At 37.4% G+C, this 24,898-nt stretch overlaps 1 protein-coding gene and 1 long non-coding RNA gene across 2 annotated transcripts in view; one reads left to right on the top strand and one right to left on the bottom strand.

The window, feature by feature from the left end:
• The window catches only part of DCC (DCC netrin 1 receptor), a 986,493-nt gene that overhangs the window by 729,055 nt on the left and 232,540 nt on the right, over window positions 1-24,898 (top strand). The gene's annotated exons all lie outside the window — the stretch shown is intronic.
• On the bottom strand, window positions 135-23,215 carry LOC116660624. The gene is made up of 3 exons (XR_004316202.1): window positions 22,891-23,215; window positions 15,542-15,547; window positions 135-144 (listed from the first exon to the last, which is right to left on the bottom strand). It is a non-coding gene; the product is annotated as an uncharacterized LOC116660624 (long non-coding RNA).

The following is a 24,898-nucleotide window of genomic DNA, read 5'->3' on the forward strand; positions in this document are numbered from 1 at the left end:
GTTTTACTGTTATTTATTTGTTGATGTGTTGATTGACTGATATATTGATAATATAGAGGGAATCTTAAGTGTTGTATCACTGGATGGCCTCAGAGAGCCATGCTTCTGAAGATGTGGTGTGACAGGAAGGGTTTTGACTGCAGTCTCTGTCTTCTGTGGTTGTGCTTGTTGATAATCCTCCTTTCAACAGAAGTGACAGCCAAGTGAGTCATTTGCATCTGACTCTCCACTTGGATATTTCCTTGGTGGGTACTTTGAGCCTAAGTGTGAAAGTAAGGAGAGGAGGAGAAACAGGAGGAATGGAAAACAAAGAGCCAGTGTGACTTAAGATGTTAATTTACAGGTCTTCCTTTTTTCTGTTTGTGAAATTGGGGTTGTCTTCTCTTGGGTGTTCAGAGGGCACTTGACTTTATGCTGCTCCTTGAAACCACACTGGTCTCACAGGTGTTCTGGGACCACTTCTATTTCACCATGATTCTTATAAATGTCAATCTCCCTCTTCTGTGTTGTACAAAGGCCTCAGATAGCTCATGGGAAAAAAATTGTTTTCTCTTTTTGTTTCTCTCTGAATTATTCTAAATCTTGCAAAAGATACACTTCAGCCACTGAATTATTTGGATCCAGAGCTCTGAGACCTCCCCTCACTAATGTAGTAGTGGGTTTCTGAAATAAATTTAATATGGAGAAGGAGATATAGGACTTTGATGATTGATTCCATGTACAGATAAGTCAGAAAATTGCATTTACAATCATATTGACACATAACAAACTTCACACTGGTTTTTGTACTCAATCATAATGCGCAGAACATTTCTGCTTGGATATAGTATCTTGCATTCAGTTCAAGTAGATACAGATCTCCTATATTTATTTCAGTAACTGATGACTTCACTGACCTATTCCATGACTTCTTTGAAAGTAGATAATGCCCAGGGAACAGTGATTGAAACTGCGAAGGGTGTGAGGGTAGGAGCATCGTTAAAACGCAGGGATGTTTCCCAGTAGTTTGTGTGTGCATGTGTGTGTGTGTGCGGCACGCACGCATGCACACATGTATGTATATATGTATATTAAAGTATAGTCAGTTTACAATGTGTGTCAATTTCTGGTGTACAGCACAGCTTCAGTCATACATGAATGTACATATATTTGCTTTCATATTCTTTTTCACCATAAATTACTACAAGATATTGAATATAGTTCCCTGTGCTGTACAGTATGAACTTGCTGTTAATCTATTTTATATGTATTAGTATCTGCAAATCTCAAACTCCCAATTTATCCCTTCCCACCCCATTTCCCCCTGGTACCATAAATTTGTTTTCTATGTCTGTGAGTCTATTTCTGTTTTGTAAATAAGTTTGTCTTTTTTTTTTTTTTAGATTCCACATATAAGTGGTATCATAGGATGCTTTTCTTTCTCTTCCTGGCTTCACTTAGAACGACAATCTCCAGGTCCATCCATGTTGCTGCAAATGGCATTAGTTCCTCTTTATGGCTGAGTAGTATTCCATTGTATAAATATACCACAATTTCTTTATCTTGTCATCTGTCAGTGGACATTTAGGTTGTTTCCATGTGTTGGCTATTATAAATAGTGCTGCTGTGAACATTGGGGTGCATGTATCTTTTTGAACTAAGGTTCCTTCTGGATATATGCCCAGGAGTGGGATTGCTGGATCATATGGTAAGTCTAGTTTTAGTCTTTTGAGGCCTCTCCATACTGTTTTCCATAATGGCTACACTAAGCTACCGTCCCACCAGCAGTGTAGGAGGGTTCCCTTTTATCCACACCCTCTCCAGCGTTTATCGTTCATGGACTTCTGAATGATGGCCATTCTGACTGGTGTGAGGTGATATATCATTGTAGTTTTGATTTGCATTTCTCTGATGATTAGCGATATTGAACATTTTTTCATGTGTCTATCGGCCATTTGTATGTCTTCCTTGGAGAATTGCTTGTTTAGGTCTTCTGCCCATCTTTGATTTGAGGTTTTTTATTTTTTATTATTAAGTTGTATGAGCTGTTTATATATTCTGGAAAGTAAGCCCTTGTCAGTCTCATCTTTTGCAAATATTTTGTCACATTCTGTAAGTTGTATTTTTGTTTTACTTATGGTTTCCTTTGCTATGTAAAAGCTTATAAGTTTAATTAGGTCCCATTTGTTAATTTTAGCTTTTATTTCTGTTGCCTGGGTAGACTGCCTTAGGAGAATATTGTTAAGAATTATGTCAGAATGTTTTGCGTATGTTTTCTTCTAAGAGTTTTATAGTGTCTTGTCTTATATTTAAGTCTTTAAGCCATTTTGAGTTTATTTTTGTGTATGGTGTGAGGGAGTGTTCTATTTTCATTGACTTACATGCAGCTGTCCAGTTACCCAACACTTCAACATTTGCAGAAGAGACTGTCTACTCCATTGTATGTTCTTGCCTCCTTTGTCAAAAATTAATTGACCAAAAGTTTGTGGATTTATTTCTGGGCTTTCTGTTCTGTTCCATGGATCCCTTTGTCTGTTTTTGTACCAATACCACGCTGTTTTGATCACTGTAGCTCTGTAGTATTGTCTGAATTCTGGGAGGGCTATTCCTCCAGCTTTATTATTTTTCTTCATTCTGCATCTTTTTTGATTCCATATAAGTTTTAGGATTGTTTGTTCTAATTCTGTGAAAAATGTCATGCGTAATTTGATGGGATTGCATTAAATCTGTAGATTGCCTTGGGTAGTATAGTCATTTTAATTATTAATTCTTCCAATCCAAGAACATGGGATATCTTTCCATTTCTTTAAGTCATCTTTATTTTCTTAGTCAACATTTTGTAGTTTTCCACGTATAAATCTTTCACTTCCTTAGTTAGAAAACTAGAGGCCAGTATTGTTGATGAACATAGATGCAAAAGTCCTCAACAAAATATTAGCAAACAGAATCCAACAACACATAAAAAAGATGCACCATGATCAAGTTGGGTTCATCCCAGGGACACAAGGGTGGTTCAACATATGCAAATCGATTAATGTGATACACCACATCAACAGGAGAAAGGACAAAAATCACATGATCATCTCAATAGATGAAGAAAAAGTATTTGATCAAATTTAGCACCCATTTATAATAAAAATTCTAACCAAAGTGGGTATAGAGGGAACATATCTCAACGTAATAAAAGCTGTTTATGACAAACCTACAGCAAACAATACTCAGCGGTGAAAAGTTGAAAGCCTTCCCGCTAAAATCTGCAACAAGACAAGGATGCCCACTCACACCACTTCTGTTCAATATGGTATTGGAAGTCCTAGCCAGAGCAAGTACACAAGAAAGAGAGATAAAAGGGATCCAAATTGTAAGAGAAGAGGTAAAATTGTCATTATATGCAGATGACGTGATACTATATGTAGAAAACCCTGAAGGCTCCACGCAGAAACTATTAGAGCTGGTAAAAGAACTCATTCAGCAAGGTAGGAGAATAGAAGATTAACATATCGATAGTTATTACAGTCGACTCTTCCTGGGTTTTTTTTTTTTTTTTTTTTTGTCTAGAATTTGTAGAACAGACTGGATATAAAATTTTATATTATATTAAAAATCAAATAACATGATAATTTAATGAGACTCCCTGAAAAATAAAACTATGTTTTATCTTTTATTTGCATAGAACCCGTTTTCAGCTATCTGCTTTCCTACTTTTTTTGAAAAATACTTTTTTATTGTGTTAAAGTATATGTAACATAAAATTTACCATTTTAACCATTATTAAGTGTACAGTTGAGTGGCTTACATTCACATTATTGTACAAACATCACCACCATGCATTGCCAGAACTCTTTTCATCTTGCGACTGAAACTTCTGTACCCACTGTATAGAAATGCCCCATTTGTACACTTCTTTCAGGTTCTGGCAGCCATCATTCGACTTTCTGTATCCTGATTTATTTTTATAAAAGAGTGAGGAAACCAATTCACGGAAAAGTTCCTTACTGCCTTTTCACTTTATCTTAATAGAGAAATGGAACACTTTGAAAGCTTTAGGTCTTCACTTTCACAGGGAAATGAAGGATTTAACGAACCATAGTGGGTAGGAATGTAGGCATATACTTTAATTGGCTGGGAAGAAACACTTCTCTTCCCAACATTGATACTGCTTTCAGAATACTTCTGTCCCAAGATCCCACCTTTATGAATTATTTTTTTAATTGACTGATAAAGCCAACTGTCATAGTTAAAAATAAGGAACCAGAAATATATGCATGAGGTTGTTCTGAAGTGATTCCAGAAACAATTTTGGTCACCAGCATCAGTTTTATATCTCATCACAATTTAGACCAGAGCTCCTAAACAGCCAGTGGCTAATTTGATCCTTTGATTTATTTTTGAAGTTCCAATAAGTCAACCATTTCCATCTTTTGTTATTGAAAACACAATGAAAGGAGAAACTATGAATGGGAAGGATATTAAGATAGTAAAAAAAATAATTGGGTAATGAATTTAAAAGAATGTGAATGTATCATGTCATTTTAAATGCATTCTGCAAATACGCTGAATAAGACAACACTCTGGAAATTCTAAGCATATCTTTTTATCATGCTAACTCTCATTTTCTTAGAGCTGTTCTTTTCAAAGTCTGTCCCAAAGGATACTTATCTCATGGTACTTTTAAAAGCAATGATGTTTTTTAAAAATTGTGAGAAAAACAAGTCCCTTACAGGCTGTGAAAAGTTTTGATATAATTCTGCTTTGCCCAAAGGATTTCCTTCTACAAAAGCATTTTATACTAAATACTATCTTTAAAACTTTATCAGTCACTTATCTTAACGTCATGATATACATTCCAAACCAGAACAATGTACTTTATAAATTGGGCACCCTCATCTCCACAAAAGTAATTTTTCACCTAATTAATTTGAAAAAAATATAAATTTTAAGTGAAAAAAAGAAGGAAAATTAAATTTATAAAAAGCTAAAAGTGAATCTAGAAACAGTCTTTATAAAGTGCCTATGTGCATTAAGGAATAGCAGATTAAGAAGTGTCTATAACACCTCTCACGTGATTTGAATAAATTCAGACATGATTAAATCTCCATTTCTATATAAAGTTTTTATAATGTAAACAGGATAGAAAAAAGATTTTCTAAAATGTTCTTATCTTCTTATTTCTAATACTTAAAAATACATATTTTTTTTGCTATTGTGTGTTTTAAGGTTATTATATTTTGCTCTTTCCAAATTTCTTCTAGTCACTCCCACTCAGTATACCTGCACCAACGATTATGACAAAGAATCAAAAGTGTGTGATCGAATGCCATTCTCTTTTGAGTTCCAGTCCCACTTTATTACCACCTTGTAATTTGTACTTCATCACCCACATTCCTAATGGATCCAGTTCTGGTTGGCTCTGAAGGCAAAGCTCACTTCAGTCTTCGCATGAAGTTTAATGAGATTTCTCTCGAGTCATACATTTTTGAAATGTGGGTTTAATAGTGGGCTTAAATTAAGTGAATCTAGGTCCAGTGATAAGGTCTCTGATTTTAATTTAGTTCTTGGAAGTTGCCCTTATAGTTGGAAGGGTTGATTAGTGAGAGGGCGTGAATAGATTCAGTCCTACCAGTTGGTAAAAGCAGTTGCTAACCGTGTGATATGATTTTAGAGATGTCGAAACATTCATTTAATTGACTAGTATGGCTTAAAATTTTGTTTATCTTAGAAAACAACCATTCAAAAAAATCTTTCATCTGAAAGATTTAAGACATTAGCATATTATTGTAATTAACATTCTTGACACATATTTAAGGAGCAACTAATTATTGTAGTAGTAGTAGTAATAATAATAGTAATAATAGCAATAACTAAGTTTTTCAGCAGGTGTTTTGTGCCTGGCAATGTGCTAGCTCTCTTTACTCCTTATAATAACCCTGTAAGTATTATTTTTTAAACCAGTTATTGGAGTGTTAACTGAGCTGAGCTTTTTCCTGGAGAAGCTGCAGAGAAGACCGTCAGATGTCCTTCTAAGTTAAGCACAGTGATAGGAAAGAGGGATGTAATTTAAATCAGATTATCTTGGAAGGGACTTGTAAGAAGATGACGCTTGAACTAAGACAAGAATATGAGAAAGGGCCAGTTTTGTCACACTTAGAATGAATCATTCCAAGTAAAGCTAACAGCTGGTGTAGAAACCTTGAGAGGGGAGCTGTCTGTGCGTGATTGTGAACTTGAAATAATAGTGGTATGAATGGATTCTAGGTCACTGGATCAGGACTTTATAGGGCTTTACAAGGCATGGTTAAAAAAAAAATAAAGGGATTCTGTTCTGTGGATGATGAAAAGGATTTTCAAAGGGGAGGATCACATTGGCTGCTGTGAGGATAATTACTGGGGAATAGGGCAGAATGGAAGCAGGGAGACCAGGTAGGACACAGTTGAGTGATCTGTGTCAGATGATTGTAGCTGAAACCTGGGAGTCATTAGAGCAGATGAAAAGAGAAGTGGGAAGTGGGAAAAATCATATGTGTTGCATCCAGAACCAAGAAGATTGGCTTATGAATTGGACCAAACACACACATACATGCACACACAAACACATGGAAAAGGAAAAGAGAAGAATTAAGGGCAGAGACTAGATTTTGAGTGAATTGTTGAGTTGTTTAAAGAGATAAGGATGAGTGAAGAAAAAACTTGGTTTAAAGGGAACAATCAGGTTTTGGACATTTTGAATTTGAGATAACTCCGAGACCTACAATTAGGGATGTCAATCATGAAGACCGTTTAGTACATGAGACTAGAAGTCTGATGAATGTCCAGGAGATAGAAATTGAGGAGTCACTGTCATATTGATGACACCTAGGGAGACATTATGGTTAGGAATAAAAGGCTAGATCTTGGGACACGACACATTTACAGGTTGGATAGCTGAGAAGGAATAAGAGTGGGAGGAGAAAACAGGGAGGGTTAGTATCACCAGTCAAGGACAAAGAGTGAGTGTTTCCAGAAGGCAGGTGCTGCTAACTGTGTCAGGTACCGATGACAGATACAGTAAAATTACAGCAGCAAAGTGACCACAGTGGGAGGGACAATGAATATGGAGAGGAAGTTAAGGGACTGGGTGGAGTGACCATAGATGATGATTTTGAGAAGTTTTCCTCTGAAGTGGAGCGAAGAAGTGAACCAGTGGTTTTAGGAGGTGATAGGCTTGAGGGACGTTTTATTTCTTATTTGTTTTATTTATTGTTGTTTGGTTTTGAACACGAGAGATACTGCAACCTTTGGAAACAGTGTGGCATAGAGGGGAATATTGATGATGCAGAAGATGGCGTGGGAAGTTGCAAGGGTGCTTGCTTCTGAGGAGACAAGAAGGCAGAGGATCCAGCAGACAAGTGGAGGGAACAGATACATCCATCTTTATACGATGAGCCAGGAAGGAGTGGACGTGGAGGCAGTGGATGTACCAGTCAGTTTGGAGCTGGGAAGATGAGATGTATAAGAAAAGATCATCCCCAGGGGATGAAGTATTGAGGAAAGGGAAAAGATGAACAATAGGTATTTCAGACGATAGGAGATCATAATATGCGTAAGTAATATGGACTGACCATTTGAGATTTGTTGTCATGAATTTAAAGTGAAATTAGCCGACACAGTTGTGTTTTTCTTCCCACGATTGGTTGCTTGGTTGTTGGGCCAGGGCAGGCAGATGGTTGGGTTTTATTCTGTCCGGAGTTTGCCAGAGGAGAAGGGGTGGAGTTAACAGGTTTTGCAAGGGGGTGATTAAAAAGAAGACCACGGAATCTAAACTGTCTAATGAAGAAAAGGAGGGCACGGCTGGGTGGAGGCATGGAGGTAAATGAGCAGTGATAAGGTATTGGATTGTATAGTTGTCCTCATTTTACTAAGGAGACCACTCATGCTTGGAGAAACTCGGTAATGTGCCCCAGTGTCACACAGGGAGGAAGCAGCAGCAGTGGGATTCAAACCTAGCCTGGATTATTAGTCATTTGGCCACACTGTCTGCTAACTACAGGGTCTTACAAGGTGAGGGAAACCAGGCGGGATTCAAAATAAGCTTTGCCTTCATGTGGTTTAAGTTCTCAGTGGCAGTAGTTCCCAAGCAGAAGGTAAGGTCTAGTTTGGCAGCTGGGGAACGGATTAAAAGATTAGTAGACATGGAACTCTTTGGAAAGCATAGGAAGAGGTGGTTGTAAATGTTGAGAAAGGAGAGCTAAGAAGGGGATTTAAATACACACACACTTTCCCTGACTTTCCGGAGTGATTCTGTGTTTAAGCTTCTGACTCTCACCATGATGTCTTTCTCTCTGATAAGCCCGGGGGGGGGAAAAAAAAAAAGCACTTTAGAGGAGCTGCAGTTTAAGTGAACAAAGCTGATACCTCAACAAACTCTGTTAGGCAATCTTAAAAACTTCTGGCATTTCCAAACGTAATTCTGTTTTTTTCCTCAATTCCAAGTTCTAGAATATATTTGTTGTTGAAAGTTTGAAAGGGAAAAATTGAGGTCACAGAGAAGAGCTTTACCTCAGCCCTCAAGGTTTGTCAGCCATAAAATAAAGCCTCTGATTGTTTTAGCAGCTGTGGTCTGGAACCATTAGGAAATGGGTGTTGTATTCAGAGAAAACGCAGATCCAAACACTGGGCATATGTTTTATTAGCAAAGGTTGTTAATTTAAATAATAAACAAAAGTAAACGAAATCGGCATAAATTAGATAAATACAGAGCAAATGTGGCCAGGTGCATAGTGCAACTGTCTGAGAGTATTATTTTAAGACATAGTTGCTTTAGCAACCGAATTAAATCTAATATGTCTTTCCCCTGAGGTCATTTTAGTTTCATCTCATTAAAAAGCCCACTAACATTATGCTATTGGAATATATACTCCCAGTAATGCTCAACATTCAAACCTACTTTTTTCATTTATTAGGCTGTTCTTTCACATAGAAAATGATGAATCCTCCTTAGTTTTCCAAAGCATCACTCAGTCCACTGGAAAACTGTGTGGAATTGATAATCCAAGAGCATCGTCTTCATGATTCCTGAGCACTTTATAGAAAGTACTCTACATACTGAAAACAAATGGATTTTTCAAATACATCGAAAAGTATGCAACAGTAGGTTAAAAGGTATTGAAGGACAGTTCAGTATTTTCAGAAAATTAACTTGAGATCATATTACATATCTGATCTTAATGGAACTGGAAGAAATTGCTTGTGTCTTCTACAAACAACTTTGTTCCAAGGTAAACGATGAGAAATTTTGTGGGGTTTGTGTGTGTGTGTGTGTGTGCATAGTAACTCAGTTCCTCCTACCTAAATGTTTCTCATCTTTCAGAGAAATCTGTTTGACAGGACATTTTGTGTTTTAGTGGAGGGGCAGTAGCTATTAACGAGATAGTTGTCTATTTTATTTTTACACAGATAAAGTTGAAGAGACATACATAGAAGGGACTTATATGTGAAGAAATGTCTCATACTGACTTTAAAATGCACCTTTCAAAAAAAAATGAAGCTGACCATAGATTTTTATCTTTATGCATAGATGAATCTGAATGCTGCAAAGTGTATGTGTGTGTGTGTATATATATAATATATATATATATTATATATATATATGTACTTACATATATATATGTATACACAACACATACAGATAGGTCCATGAGAGATGTCTGTATTTCAGTATTTCCAAGTTGAGTTTTCTTCTTTGTACTTCAAAGAAAGAAAAACAATTGTGTTTCATTTAAATGCTAATCAAATTAAAATCAAATATAAGGATACTTAAAGGAAATATTGTCAGTTTAAAAAATATCCAAGTGGTCTCTTAATTTGGAAGCTTTATTAGAGAAAAGGCAACAAAGAATTTAAAGATTATTCCTGTTAAAATCTTGGGTTAATCCTTCCTTGTGCTTATTCATTGGTATCTTCATTTATTCATTTGTGTGTTTCATGATAAACATTCATTGAGTGTATACCACGTGGCAGGTACTAGCTAAACGCTTCAGCTCCACTGGTTTAATAAGAGGTCTCTCTGCTTGTCAGGTAGGAAATCTCGACAACTCGATGATGAGCAGCAGCGAATGAGAAGCCGACAAATGACAAACACCTGTGATCGAATAGATTTTCCAATCTTATCGAACAAATTAACTTTTCTACCTGTCATACAGGGAGCAGATGCTTGCCCCTTGCATATTGGGTTAGAGGTAGCTGGGGCACTTCTGATTGTACTTAGCATAGATACATTCAGAGATGTTCTGGGCGTATGAGAGACGAGGTCGAGAACGCTGGACCTCAGCCCCAGGTGGGACTGCGTCTGCTCATGGTCCCGCTGTCCTGGAAGTGAACCTGAGCGTGGCTGAGCCGGCAGGTGCAGTCTCTCAGCTCCTGCCTGGAGAAGGGGAAGTTGAAAGCCCAGAGCCGAAATTCTCCGACTTTAATGAGTATAAAAAATCCCACAAGGCAGGTGCTTGTTTGAAATGCAGAAACCCTTGCCCTCCCTCTGAACACACACACTTCTGGCTCAGTAGACCTCCTGTCCAGAAAACTTCTGTTTTCCGATAGCAGCCCAAATTATATAGATGAGGATGGTCTACAAATGCCACTATAATAATGTCTAATTAGATCAGTGGTTTCAAACTTTTTTAATACAACACAATCATTTTTAAAAACAAAATTTTGCATGGCATCTTGGTCTAATATGGAAAGGCAGAGATATGCAAAAGAGAAGATGCTGTCATTGGTCTTTCAGGGATGAGGGCAGTGGGGTGCTGCAGCCAGCTTATAGTGACTCCCAAGATCGGTTGTCAAAATTTTAAGGAATTTTGTGAGCCCATTGTTAAACATGACCATTATTAAAATTAGATTATATAAACTTCCAATTAAATAATTTCTATTTTAAGAAGGTAAAATTTAAAACCTATCCCCCCCTCACAACTTTGCTACATTTCACTACTGTCTATGCCTGGTGGTCATTTACATCCAGTTTGCGTGGAGAGAATAATGTACAATGATGGTGCTTTGCGCACCTCTTCTAAACTCTGCTTCCAGTGACATCATACTGGTGGCTTGAAATTGCCCTTGTCGGATGTATTTATATCATAGAATTCAGCCAATACTAAAAATGAAGGCTTTTTTCTCCCAGAGAGCTAGTTTTTAAACACTTGCTCATATTCCACTGGACAAGAATGAGTGCTGGGGGGGGGGGCAGTTTCTTAGCTCATCCTCACTTCCCTCAGTGGACTCTAAAGCACCTCAGAAAAACAAAATATAGTTAAAGAAAAAATGGTGACCTAATTATATGGTAGCTATGAACATGAAAAGGTGAAAAAATCAAGAAGGAAGGAAAAGGAAAATCAAGTCCTTTACCACAAACACATGCATTTAAAAAATCTGATGGTGAGATTAGGAACCTTGACACTCTGTTCATAATACTAGGGAAAACACCATTAAGGTAGATCCAAATAGCCATCTGCTGCTGGCTGTCTTTTTTTCTCAGTCTTTTTTAACAATAACGATTAGGTGGAGAGAGGGGATATACGTACATATATGTATGTATATATGTTTGTATGTATATCTGTATCTCTCTATATATGTGTTTTCACAAATTACACCATCATCGTTTAATCCAGAAAGTAGTCCATCCATCTTCAGTGATTATGATGAATGATAAACACCTCTGTGCCTTCTTTGAAATGCAAGTGACCATCTTGCATAATAAAGCCACACTCAGCTTTTACTTCCGTAAGTGACAAGCTTTCTCCTACTTATTTCCTATAACCTGCACTTTCGTCTTTCCCATAAAATTCAGTATGCTCCCAGTGTAGAAGAATTACACAGTGCCTTTAATAATATCTTCATGATGAATATAAATCATTTCAGTAGTAATGAATTATTCTAGCCCTTTAGAAATAGAATGATGAGAATTATGTCATTTAGAAAACAGTTTTTTCTTAAGGGGTTTTAGTATCTAATTTTACATAATAATGTATAGTCTTATGTCTGTCACTTGGCCATTTCCTCATTCATTCACTTTTATTGATTCATTTATTCAACAAAGAGTTATTATGAACCTATTTATTTATTTAACAATTAGATACTGGCGTCTCTTAAGAGGCCTTACCCTGAAATAACCTGAAATTTAGGTCATTGACATAAACCATCTGATTTGCAGTATGTTAAGCTAAATAGACCAGTGCGAATTTTTTTTCTTATTTTGAATGATACATAAAGGGAGCAAATGCTTGCCTTAAAATTAACTTCACTTAAAATTACAAAATATTTTAAAATTCTATATATAGAAATTTAGTTGAGAACACCAGATGAAAGATGACTTCAACCCAACATTGTATGAGTTCTCTCTATAATTGCTAGTGAATACCTTGACTTTTAGAAATGTCTGCACAGGTGAAATAATAAAGCTTCAGGTCTGCTTTTCCTTGAGGTATATGTAGATATGTCAACTTTCTATTCAATTCATAGGTAAAATGAGCATGCCTTTTTCTGAGAGTATTTTCTAGATACCTCATTTTGATTTGGAATTGATTTTTCCCTCCATGCCAAGGAAAACATGAATGTCCAGAACTTTACTGTGGGCTACAGTTTGACAGAGTGACACACACACAGGAGTCAGATGTTGTCAATAAGAAAACGTACTTATTCTCTGATATGTGGGTCTTGTGAGAAACTGACATTGATGGGATGTGATGCTCTTGGGCCAAAAGGAGGAGGATCTATCATCTTGTCGCATCAGATTTCGTTCAAACTAAGGAAACATTTTTGTTATGATACTATTCTTGGGAAACAGACTTCTGAATATGTCCTGGGATCTTCGGATGAGAAGTTATAAATGACTATAAAGTGTATGAAATAGTACCTGTCATAATAAGCACATGATAAAAGAAATTCATGCTTATTGTAACTATCAGTATCTGTGCCTGTGAAATGGACTATAAAGCTAGTGTTTCAACAACGCAACACATCCTATGTTTACCTAATGCCAGCAATCAGCAATCCTTTGCCTGACTTTGCAGAGAATTATGACTAATGTTGTAACCGCTTTAGAGAGGCTCTTTTCTTAAATGAACTTGAGATTTATTTCAGTTCTGAATTTTCTTTTGGAGGGACTGATTTTCCGAGCCCAGAAAATCATGTGTAAGTACATGTTAATTAGATTCAAACTTTTAAATCTATGAGTCTTGCATAAATTCTATTCAATGATGGGTAGATGGATCTTTTAGTATTAAAAAATTCATTCATTCCTCTTTCACTAATTTATAATCTCCTCTATCACATATACAACAATATCTACAATAACAGAAACAGAATCACCAAGAATATATCATAAACCTGTAATTTTAATTTTGTTGATTCATAAAATAGATGCTAAAAGACTCTTAAGGGTCTGATTCTCCAATCATCCATCTGATATTTGAGTCCCCTTTATAAAACCTTCTTCTAGCCTGAACTGTCCTGGGGACAGTGAACTTTTTTTTTTTTTTTCCTCTCTAAGCAGCCATTTTTGTTATATGTAGTTGTCTTCCAGAAATTTATATTCAAAATGAATTGCTCTGTCTCCCTGTAACATTCATTCATTTGTCACAGTTATTCCCCTTGGGACTGTAGGGAACAACTCTAGTCAGTCTAGTGGCTTTCTCTTTTGGCACTATGAATATTTGAAGATGTCTATCAAGCCCCCGTTTCCTCCACAGATTTTTCTCCACATTAAATGTCCTTAGTTTCTACAAATATTTCTCATTTGCTTGTCAGCTCCTGACTTGATATGTCATCCTCCTCTGCATAGTTTATATATGTCATTTGATTATTAAACATCCCTTTAGGGCACCTTCCTCATCTTAAATATTACATTGTTTGTATAATGTACACTCACATCGATGTTGTGAGTGGTCACATCTTGTGGACGCATTCTAGAGGTGATTCTCTACTAAAAATCCTTTTAAGTATTTCATGAATAATGCTTACAAACTACATCTCCTTAACTCTCTTCACACCAGCCTTTGTCTGCTTTACATGCAAGGCTTCTTTATTTATCTTTTATTACACTTTGTCTCGGATGAAATCCATTACAGCAACTTTTCAAGGTCCCCTGGAATCTTTATGCACTTATTCAACGTCAATAAACAAAGATTGGTCGGCTACTTGGTATGTGGCAGGCAATGCATAACATGCTAATTCTCTGGTCCAGTTATTTGATACATCACCCAGCTTCCATTGACTTCCTTGTTCCCAGCAATTCTCTCTCCTGCTTTACTTTGTCCACGACCCCCAGACCATACTTTGTTTCTTTCCCTTGAAGAAACTTTCATTAAAAACCTTAAATTCTAAAACCATCCTAAGCAATGACTCCTCTTTCCTTTCAGACCTGTACTGTGTTCAAGTCTCAATAAACTGATTAGCTTCATAAATACTTTCCTTTCATTTTTTTTGTTCCATTTATCCTTTCCCCCTTTGTCTCACTCTTTACTTTGAAATTGGACCTTGTGGTTAATTGTGTGACTAATCATGTTCACCACTCTCGAGATGATATTTATTTTGCTTTTGTTTTGCTGTAATACCACTGCCATTTATCTCTAATCCTGTGAACTCCCTTGCCTGTTCCTGAAGTCCTAAAGCTAATGAGCATTATGGGAGAAAACTCTACAATGACTGAAATACCTAGAGCGGAAGGACCCTAAACAAGCCACTAATCCTTTACTCGCGTTGACATTTTCCAGTTCTTCCATACAGTCATCATATTAGTATTAATCCAGTACTCCTTTAGTCTTCCCTATATCTCTCTAGGTCATGCACAAAAATAATTCAGAGATTTATTCCACCCTACACCAAAATCCACATTTTTGCCCATATTCAAAACGTCAGTTAGTATGTAGGGGTACATTGCCCTAACCCTGTTTCATCAAAACTAAGTTATATCAATAAACAGTTTTTCTATATATTTTTTCAAAAGTAATTAAAACTGATTCATGTAGGTAATTATTCTAGTCCCATTTCATCTCATTTCCTATAGTTTCAGGGTCAATACATTTGTCATATTCTCATTCAAATCCACACAAAAGGAGTTGGTAAAAGGAAAATTGTTCTCCTGTTTGACTTCCTGGTTTTCCTACTGAACTACATCTGATTTTTCTTAAAACTCTTCTGAATAATTTTTGGCACCAAACGTGCACCATTGCTCATGATTGGTATAATTCTCTTTTCTGGGAATAGTTCAAGGGTCAATACAGAAGCAAGATACAAAAATGAAGTAGGTATTTTTTCTATTGTTTCTAGTCTCAAAATATATTGGCCAGAGATGGGTTTTTTGTTTTTGTTTTTGTTTTTTTTGCTTCATGACCCCCAAATGACACAAAGCCTGGCCAAATATACCACAAAGATCATAGGTATGCCCTACAGGAAACCATCAGTCTTTTAGACAGTGACATAATGATGTATTTGGATGCACTTTAGAAGTAAAGTAATACAAGCCCGCACCCATTTAAGAAGAACTGTATAGACATGTCTAAATCCCTCAGCAACTTAGTTATAGACCTGGAACTCAGATCTCAGTTGTCAGTGTCTCCCTAAACTAGTACTTACTGTGTTCTGTACAGAAAGACATTCTCAATAACTGATAGAGCCTTTTAATACCTAAATCTCTAGGGGAAAAAAAGTAATTTGTTTCATAATGATTTGTTTAAAGCTGAAGCTTTTGATAATCATATGGTTTGTTCCTCCCTTCCTTTCTTCTTCCTTATAAATATATTCATCTTATTACTTAGACATGACAAATATGTGTAACAAAGGGAGAGTCACATAATTTTGGTTCGACAAACCTCATAAGTGTGTGGAAGGATGCCCTCTAGATAGCCAATTTCCATTCTTTTCATTCTAATGTTAATGATGTTATTTGAAGTTATTGGATGCACAGCATCAAATGACATTATTTCAAGTGACTTCATGACAAGGAGGGTACGCTGTGTAAGGAATATTAAGTAGAGGTTCCCAGGTATTTTTCCATTTAAAATGCAAAAGGAGAAATGTAATTACTATTTATTATTTAGTTACCTAATGCCTGCCCATCCTGTCTTTCTGAATTTGGCCCAGTAACTTGTAATTAAAAGAATCATTATCCCTGCTGGATATGGCCACAGACTCACATTATTTCTGTGAAAGCCTGTCTGTTTTCTCACTTTAATGAAAATTCAAACCTCTGAGAATGGCACGTGGCATGTAGAATTATTTTTCTTTTGTCTGAACAGAGTTACAAGGGAAAGAACTCTTAGAAAAGCGAGTCCCTGTTTTTTTCCCCATAAATTCTTGTCTTCCAGGTATCCGTTTTCTCTTTTTGAGAGGATTGATGAGAACATGTGAAAATATGACGCATACCATAAGACCATAGGTTAGTGAAGCAGAAGCAGAACAACCAGGCTCCTCCCAGACGGTTTGGCTTTTGCAAATTGTGGTAGAATATACATAACATAAAACGGACCAATTTAACTCTTGTAAGTGTACATTTCATTTGGATTAAGTACATTCATATTATTGTACAGCCGTTGCCACTGTCTTCAGAACTTTTTCATTATCCCAAATAAAACTCTATACCCATTAAACAACAGCTCCCCTTTCCCTTTTCGCTCATGGTGTTCTACTTCCGGCCTCTGAATGTGCCTGTTCCCGGTGCGTCATATAAGTGCGGTCATACAATATTGGTCCTTTTGTATCTGGCTTATCTCACTTGGCATGTTTTCGAGATTCATCCGTATTGTTGTTTGCTACAGTAATTTGTTCCTTTTTATTGCTAAATATAATTTCATTATATGATAGGCCAAATATGTTTATCCATCCTCCTGTGGTGGATATTGGATCATTTCCAGGTTAGGACTATGGTAAATAAAACGGCTACAACATTCTCAAATAAGTATTCCATTGATAGAAACTATCTCTTGGAGAAGTATCTAGAAGTAGAACTACTGGCTTAGAATTTAGGTGTGTATCTTTCATAATTGGGAACAGTTTTCCAAAGGGGTTTGCCAATTGGAACTCCCACCAGCAGTGTATGAAAGTTCCAGTTATCCAATCCTCCCCAACACGTGTATTGTTAGACCTGTTAATTTTAGCAAATGTAGTGGGTAGATAGTCATATCTTATTGTGGCTTTAATTAGTATTCCTCTGATGACTAAAGATGTTGAACATCTTTTGATGTGCTTATTGGCCATTTGAAGATTTCTTTCCCATTTATTTAAGCTGAATTGTTAATCTATTAAATGATTGATTTTTGAAATTCTTTAACATTCTGGGAACAACTCCTTGTCAGATTTTTGTTTGGGGAATATTTATCCAAATCTAAGGCTTTCCTTTTCAATGTGTTAGTGTTTTCTTTTGATGAGCAGATGTTTTTAATTTTGATAAAATTAAAGTCATCATTTTTCTTTTAGTATTAATACCTTTTATGACTTAAGAAAGCTTTGTTTACCTCAACAAATGAAGACACTCTTTCATGTTGTACTAGTTTTTACACTTGGGACTGTGATCTATCTTGCATTAATTTTTGTGTATAAGATTGAGGAAGAGGCCAACTTTTTTCTTTTTTTTTCTATATAATTATCCAGCTTTGTTAGCACTATTTGTTAAAAGACTTCCCTTTTCTCATTGAATTAGTTAGTGCCTTTGTTGAAAAACAATTGACATTTATGTTTGTGTCTGTTTCTAGACCCTGTTTTATTAATGGGATCTATTTGTTTATCCTTTTGCTAATACCATGCCATCTTAATCACTGTACCCTTATAGCTAGTCTTGAAATCAGACAGTTTAAGTCCTCCAGTGTCACTGTTGTTCTTCATCATAGAACATTGTTATTTATAATCCTTTTTAGACTATTATTCTCCACAAGGAAAATGTGGAAGGGAAATGATGTAGAGTCTATTGGAAATCTCTATTAGATTCTCTTGTCATAATTGAACAAGACAAGGACCATAAGGTAACTTTTTGCCAAATATATGTATACATGGGTGAGTGAGATAACGCAAGACCAGGGTTAGTGTTTTGGGGTGCCTTTTATGACTTTTCTTTCTAGATTTTGTATCTTTAAATTTAATTCTCGTAACAAACTCTGAGGTAGTTTTATTATCTCCTTCAGTAGATGAATAAAGTGATGGTCAGAGAAGTGATCTGTTTACATGGCTCAACTGGATTTTCATTTATTCTTGATGATCACAGGCAGTCAGCAGTCATCCTGAAGGATCCCACATGTGGGACTGACAGCTGGATTTTTAGCTAGAGACAGGTCTTCCTAGCCAGTCATTCCACTGAATACAGATATAATGTAGAGAATCATTTTTATAATTCTGTAACAACTCAGTGGGATTTCCATAAAAATTATATCTGAAAGCAAAATTTTAAAATGATTGGTTAAGAGAAGTCAAATTCTGATTCTCTTTGTTTTTCAAAAGCATCATTAAATATAAACATCAAATAGAAATAGTGTTTTCTATGCCAAAAATGTATGACAAACTGATCTGACAGCATTAAAAATTAATAGTTGGAAAATTATACGTTAGTCACATATCAATTTAAATAAACCACTAAGGTGATCGCTGTCTTGCCACCACAGAGAAAGAAGACCTTAGCACACAATTGGGTTTAACCTTTTAATCTGTTACTTATTGAGAGGACCTAAGAAGGTTGTCCATCTGAAGTCTTTAAATCAATTACTTTCTAAAAGATCCTCATGGAGCACTGTGCTTGACCTTCACATGGGAAATTCTGTAGGTCTCATTGGTTAAAAGTAATTGTTTCTTATATTCTTTGAGTTTTGTATTTGCTGATGATGTTCTTCAAGACAACTGCTTTTATTAATGTTATAGAGAAATGCACCTTCTCTAAGGAAATTGTGTCTAATATCTATTCTTCTAATGGATCATCTAATTTATCATGAGGGGATATATTATGCTGGGTTTTAGGTGTTCAAGGTGAATCTAGGTTTATCATGGCTCCTAGAATTACAGCAATATGAGTGCCTTGTTGAGATTAAATGTTACCTTTATGTACTGTGGTTGTATTACATCAGCCTATAACTCTTGGTAAATGCCTGTACAAGTCTAATAACCAATGAAACAATAATCTTATAATTATGCATTTTAATCCTTACAAAAACCCTATGACATAGACAGAATTGAACTATGACTGTTTCCATTGAAGATGTGGAAATGGAGAGTCAGAGATACTGATGATTTGTCCAAGCTCACACACACTGCAGGGGCCCCCCATGTTCCTATGAATCTTATAATAGTAGTAGACATTAAAAATGATATATAAGAAGGTATATATATCACTGCAACTAAGGACCTCACAGGCTAGAGGAGGAGCGAGAGAAGCAGCCGACCATGTAAAACTGAATTTGGAAAATGCTATGATAGTGGAATGTTAAGAGGGCAGGAGAACTTGACCTATAGTATGGGGGCTGTTTACTTACAGAAGGTGAACTCTAAGAAGTTAAGACAGCTAATAGTTATTGAAAGGACCTTCAGAGTCTGTTATGTGCCATGTGCATTTGATATGCCTAATCTTATTTAACTTTCACAAAAATCCAGCAAAGTTCATCACTGTCCTCCATTTTATTATTGCAAAAACTGGAGGAAAGAAAACCCCAAAGAAGGGAAAAGATGAAATGATCCTTCAACATTTCTCCCAGGTGCATCATTTTGTGGTTCTTCAGACCCCAAATAACCATGAATCATTGCAGCTTTCTTCCTTGTTTCCAGTTATTAATGTTCTCTGCTGTAAGCTCTTTAGTGGTAGCTCGTGTCGAAAGAGGCCGAGGACTAGCGATGACTTTCGTTTTGATAAATGAGTGAATTTGCAAGCAGAGCAAGCAGTGATGGGGAAATAAACCTACAGAAAGGCCCAGGGTGGCTCCCTTACACCACTGAGCCCTTTGATTGGTGTTTTTGGCATGAGTAACAAGAAGAATGCTTGAAAAAGTCAAACAAAACTTTATAGATTTTCTGTTTCAAGTAGAGAAATTCAGATGTTTTGAACATTGATATTCCACCCCAGGAATCAGAGAGTTTTGCGGAAAGACCTCTGATTTTCCCTGGTGTCACTTTAAGGGGGAGGGGGGGGTTGGACATGATAATATGATTTACAGAATTTCAGATGGTCTATTAGAAGAATTCTTTTATTTTGGATACCCAAGCGCTGATACAATACGATAATTTATGCCTTTTATCTTAGCATGTGAAAGAGCTACACAAGCAAAATGGTAACATAACATGCATTTTAATCAAAACCAGGACAGAGCGATAAAGGCTACACTTGCAATTTTACTTTTGTTTGAGGAGAATGGTAAGAAATGTAAAAATATTTAGACATCCAAAATTTTAGTTCTAGAATCAGACAACACTGTTTTCTCACCAGTGTGTGATGTGTAACCAGAAACAGTCATGCCTCTACTGTTTTCTGAAAGGATAAATAACAGAGTTTAAATTACTTGTGTATTAGGTTTTTTTTTCTAAGAATTTTTTTTTTTTAAGAAGAGAAGGGATGTCAGATAAAATTACAGTTGAATGCAAATGCTAGTACTTAAAAAAATCAGAAGGTCTCAGGAATAAGTGCAGAGAAAGCTTCCACCTTTGATTTTTCCTTACACTGAATATTCTCCCATTTCTGGGATGGCCTCAGCCCACCCTAAGCAGTATCAAAAATCTGCTGAAACTGCTTTGTGATCAACAGGCATCTCTGTGATTGCCATGGTTGTCGTCAACTTCATATATGAAAAGGAGACAAATAAAAGCTTCCAATCCTGGTTCTCCTGCTGAAAGGATCAGACATAGAGCCGTTCAGTTGTATCCAGGCAGGAGTATTTGTAGAAAATGTGTTCGACAGTGATCTTTAAGGCATAAAAGGCTTTTGTGTCAAACAGACCCCATATCAAGTCTCTCTTTTCAGTTATGTGACCTTTCTGTAGTTAATTAACAATCTTTCTGTAAAATGAGACTAACACTTGATCCTTACTCCCATAAGATTCTTCTTAGAATTAAAATAATGGCTCTAAATACGCAGTACCTAGCAAAGGTTGTTATTTTTATTTTTAATATTTCCATTTTTTTCTGAGGCTATGCCTATGCCCGAAAACAGGTTTGTTGCAGTCATTTTTTTAGGAGCTTGCTTTTAAGATACCTGTATTAATGACAGCTGTGTTCACTTTTATAGAGTCTTATTCTATTGTGTACATGTTGTTTAAACACAGAGAAGAAATGTCTTTAGGGCATTAGCCTGTGGCTCTGAATGCAGAAGAACCACTGAAAAGTGTGGAGGAGTCGGGAAGGTCTTGGGACTGTTCCTTACCTTCTTGGAAGCAGGCATCTCTGAGCTTCTAAACAGACCTTAGTTCCCACACGTTATTTGGGCCAGGGGCTGTGAAGTGGAGGCACTTCAGTATAACAAGTTAGGGTGATCCAGGGCGAGGAGAGGGTGAGGTGTGGTAGTGTCTAAAGCTGGCTCTCGAAAATGTCGCCTGGCACCTTAAATGTGTGGGCGTCAAGAGCTTGGTTGAACTGAGAAGAACTGAGCTGCTGGGTGTCACAGAAGCCAGCCAGGAAGGAGGACAAATGAAAGCCACAGCCAGGCCTTTGCTCCCTTAGCTGCAGTGATACAAGCACGAGACAAACCAGAGAAAGCACTGACTCTCCCCTGTTCCATTTCCCCCCGGGAGCAGCCCCTGGTCAGCACAGGCCCTGAGCTTGTCTCACTGCCCAGGGCGCCCTGGGCAGAAGGTTCCCGCAGTTTCGTGGACACGGGGCCGGGGGTCATGGGATGAGAAGGCTAGGGGTGGGAAGGTCCTGAGTACTGAGGCTGAGTGGAGAGCAGTGTCTCCTTGGTTTCCCCTCCTTTCCCCAGGATGAGGTCTGGGCAGAGGTGCCTAAGGAAACTACCTCTGCTTGAATGCTCCAGAAAAAAAAAAATAAAAAGCCTCTGAATGAAGGAGCCTGGGCTCAGATTGCAAACATGGCTAGAACAGCAGACATGCCTAGAACAGTGCCACTGCCAGCGGGGTGGGGGTGAGGCCTTGACTGCAACTTCCTTCAGAGACTGCATGCATTGGATGTGCACCCAGTCTGGTGGGGGGTGCTGGGAGAGGGCAGCTTCCAGGGCGTTGTCGTCACTTGTGGTCAAACATCACACATCGGGGCTTTAGCCAGAAGCTGGACTCCTCATTGGGAAGCAGTTCTGCACACAGCCAGGACTAGCAAGAACAGGAGCTTCTTAGAACTGGCCAGCCTGTTTGTTTTCCTTGTTCTCTTTACTTCCAGTAGAATGTTTAAAAAAGAAAAGGAAGGATGCATTTGTATTAAAGATGAAAGGGAGGAAGAGCAGTGAGGAGACCGAAGCAACAGCAATAAGGGGAAACATGTGGAAGCTGCAGATTTCAAAGCCAGGGCCATGTGTTCAATGTTTGATTTAGGAAGTAAAAGAGAGCGAATCAGCTGACTTGGCATTTTCACAAAGATCTTCAGGCTTAATACTGTGTGTTTCCGATGGGGAAGGCAGGACGCTATTGTTTCCTTGTTCTCAATTGCATTTAAGATTAAATGCGTTGACATATGGAAAGCACCTAGTACATTATCTGAAACATAGTATTTTCTTAATAACTGTTCCATTTTCTCAGGAAAGATAAAGGGGGTGGATATAAAAAATTGCTTAATCAACAAATATGTATTAGATGCCGAGTGTGCAAGCTTTCTTCGTGATAAAACCAAACATACAAACAAATACTGTAAGACAAGGTCCTCGCCTGTAGAGAGTATTTGGTCATATTGGGGAGATAGAAAATGGGATTTAACTCCATCCTAGTTATGGAATCAAATGAATTCAAGAAAGCAGTGTGATACCCTATCAATGATAACGTGTTGTTGGGATCAAGAGTTTAAATGACACTGCAGAATTTGCTGAATGCGCTCTGATATAGACCACTGGCCAGGATGTTTTGAAAAACAGGGCAATATCACATTCTCCAGTCTCTCAATAAAACACATACCGTTTTTAGTCCCTGAATAAAATCCTCTATTCCCTAGAGATACCCAGGCCTTTCCTTTGGTGTGGAAGGGAATGATGAGGGGTGTGTGTAACCCTGACATCCTGACATCCTGACATCCAGCTGGGAAGTTTCAAGGTCCCAGCACTCACTCTGTGTCCCTCGTTTTGAGAAGTGACAGTATTGAAAGTGGTAAGGGAGAGGACCCCAGAGTGATAAAACGCCATCTGAGTGTGATTTAAGAAGAAACATTTTCAACATGTTGAACTGAGGTGACTCTAAGCCGTGGTGGGTATTTCTGGATTCAGAAGGGAAGAATGATGAGGAAAGCAGTCCTACTTCAGAAAATGTGGCACCGAGGCGGGCATTAAAGGATATATCACTTGAGCTGTCAAGGAGTTGGGTCCTCATTAAGGGTGTGAAGACAACTTCTGACTGTATTGTAGATTTTCTGGCGAAAGAAAAAAGCTCTCTCTTAAAGAATAGTCATCACATAGCACAGCTTGGGAAAGACACTTCAACAGTGACCACAGGGAAACAAATCAATCCCAAACCTGAGGGTTCAAGAAGGCATTGGTACTTGGTGGCTATCTTTAGTGATCACGTTTTAAGGATCTCCTTGTGCCAGGCATTGAAAATCTTTCAAATACCTACCAGGGAGATGTGCATTACTCTCTGAGCCGCCGGAGGGGAACAAGTGGGATGAGGCAGGGGCCAGCTGTTGCTTTGTTTCTGAACTAGTCATAGTAGCTTCCACACCAATGCAGTCAAGAGATGGGCGATTGGCAGATGCATTGAAGGATAGATATTTCAGGTGCCCTCAGCAAAGAGTTAGAGTAATTTGCTAGCAGATCGTGTGGTGTGAGAATCTGCAAGGAAATTGGAGACTCCTGGAAGTCTGGACACTACTGGAAAGCAGGATTCAGGCTCTACCTTTACATGAGATTTTCATGATGCTTTAGTCATATCACGTTCATACACATCACATGGTCATTCAGCTGAAATGAAGGGGTGAGAATAACATTTTTGACTCTACAGATTTAGCTGGTTTCTCTGAAGAAAGCTAGTCCGAAAAATCTTCTCTTTATTTTAATTATATTTACAGTAGATTGAATAGTTCAGTAAGCTCGTTAGAAAAAACAGAGCAAGATATGGGTTGTTCTCAGAGGGCAGTTTGTCCAGGGCAGTACCCTAACATTCTCAGCAAAGCCCCACAAGGCACAAGATAGTCTCCCCAAGATTATGAGAAATATCAGTTGGCTTCTGCATGTTATACACAGTTTTGTTTCAGTGAACAGTCAGACGTAACCAGATGCAACAACTTGTGTAATCTACTCTCTGCTGTCATACTGAGCGTTATTCTTCATGGGAAGTCTGATACTTTGTGACTTCAGTTCCATTTTGTGCACTTGAAAAATATTTCCTCTCATCTCTCAGATTTTCCCCTGCACCTTTTGGGTTTTGGTTATTTGACACCACTGTTCTCAGACTCAGCCCAGGGTCCAGGCTTGAGGACCCTTCTCCAGGAGTTGTCCCAGTCTACCCTTTTTCTCCTCCAGACTGGGCAGACATTACTGTTTAGCAGAGGTTGTCCAGCTATTCACTTGATCTCTTTCCAATCTAGTATTTACCACCCTAACCATGAACTGGTTTCCTTCAGGACTTTGTCTTTTGCTTATTGAAATACTCACTCTCTCTGTGTCTGTAGGAGCCTGGGGGTCAGAACATGATTACTTGAAGGTGGTCAAGGGTCAGGGAACAAGGAAATACATTGCTAAATATCTCACCTAATGTTTTCTAGTTTTAGTCTGGACTATCTCATGCAGTCACGTAGTAGGGAAGAAAAACAGGTAAACTACAAATAAGAGTTAAGTAGATTG

Source organism: Camelus ferus, chromosome 30 (genome assembly GCF_009834535.1).
Source record: "Camelus ferus isolate YT-003-E chromosome 30, BCGSAC_Cfer_1.0, whole genome shotgun sequence".
NCBI lineage: Eukaryota > Metazoa > Chordata > Mammalia > Artiodactyla > Camelidae > Camelus > Camelus ferus.